The sequence below is a fragment of the Propithecus coquereli genome, unplaced genomic scaffold (genome assembly GCF_000956105.1).
Source record: "Propithecus coquereli isolate 6110/MARCELLA unplaced genomic scaffold, Pcoq_1.0 Scaffold56, whole genome shotgun sequence".
Taxonomy (NCBI): Eukaryota; Metazoa; Chordata; class Mammalia; order Primates; family Indriidae; genus Propithecus; species Propithecus coquereli.
The window spans coordinates 3,592,776-3,594,196 of NW_012151507.1; the positions used below are offsets into that span (position 1 = coordinate 3,592,776).

The following is a 1,421-nucleotide window of genomic DNA, read 5'->3' on the forward strand; positions in this document are numbered from 1 at the left end:
CTGAGTATAGGAAGATGAATATGTCTGGTATCTGCTTTCAGTGAACTTAGAATAAAGGAGGAGAAACCAACAATGAAGCAAATGATTACAATATAGCATGGCAGGTTCTATATCAAGTATTTCTCAAGAATGTGTGGTAGAAGCATCTAGAATGGCCAGCTCAAGTATCACTCTTTTTAGAAGCTTTCTCTAGGTCTTTAAAAGGTTTAGTAGGGACTTAATTTATGTTTGCTCAACAAAAGAATAACTATGAAAATTTAAACACAATAAAAGGCCAAAAGTAGTAAAATGGCCAGTGAATAGCAGAGGCAGTGAGTGTAGAAAGAGTTTGCAGGGAGATTACTGTGGGACTGGTGGCTTATGGGAAGCAGCAATGAATTCCCCAAGCCCAATCTGATTGACGGCCCCCAAAAGTCTATCGAGATTAAATTCTTAGTCTGATTGTACTGTAAGTACAGAATCATAGGTCAGCTTCTGCTGAAGAATGTTCTGATATACTCTTCAGAGTTACAATTGGGATAGCTGTCTGGATTAATTTCAGGGTATGCGACACTTTGATCCTCTAAACATAGATTATATTTTTTGATATTCTACACAGCTATGAACCTTCCCTTGCTACTCTTTGTGGGAATTGGGGAAATAAATCCTCAATGAATGTGGCAAAAAAGAAGTCCGTAATATGATCTGCCTATGCTTATTAAAAGGTAGTGAAGTCTCTCTAACCAAAGGATGAGTTCTTTACATCTGGGAAAGAAAGAGTTGGACTCTATTCTGCATCATCTATCATAAGCTGCTAGCTGTGGTCCAACAGTTGAATATTTATTACAAGCAATGATGGAAGAGGCAAAAAGAGCCTGGTTTGATTTTCCAGATGTAAGGCTGTGTTTTAAACCACCACTTAGAAAAATGCTTTGACTTAGTCACTGAGCCAGCTTGATTTGGAACTGTCACCACCAAGAGAGAAAATGTCTGGAATACTGTAATGTCATTTCTGGGCAGTCTGTCTTTTATGACTTTCTGCGCATTACTAAAGGGAGGCAAGTGGATACAGTGTTGGATTGGGGACTACACGAAACCATTAGCGCTGTCATTGTAGGCAGAAACAAGACCACCAGGCAGAGCACAAGACCACCCAACATAAAACATGAGCTCCCATTAGCAACATCGTTGAGACTATCTGCCCTTGACATTTACATTTCAGAATGTTGAGCCACCAAGCATGCCATAGGATAATTATTGCTTTGTGATGATATTTAGCAACTCACAATGTGGACCACCAATTCTGGTTTGGGTTTCTTCTTTTTATTAGCACCATCTGAGAATGTCTGTGGTAGAGACTTTGGTGAATTTCGTCTGTCCTGTGGCCAAAGGAATGAAAGGAAGAGCAAGTTAGTTTGTTAACATGGAAGAATTCAGCAAAA

General features: G+C 39.3%; 1 long non-coding RNA gene across 1 annotated transcript in view; it reads right to left on the reverse strand.

The window, feature by feature from the left end:
* Positions 1-1,145: 1,145 nt before the first annotated feature.
* The window catches only part of LOC105821128, a 2,193-nt gene continuing 1,917 nt past the window's right edge, over positions 1,146-1,421 (reverse strand). Inside the window, exon 2 of the long non-coding RNA XR_001138047.1 lies at positions 1,146-1,358. This is a non-coding gene — a long non-coding RNA (uncharacterized LOC105821128). The remainder of the gene's footprint in view (positions 1,359-1,421) is intronic.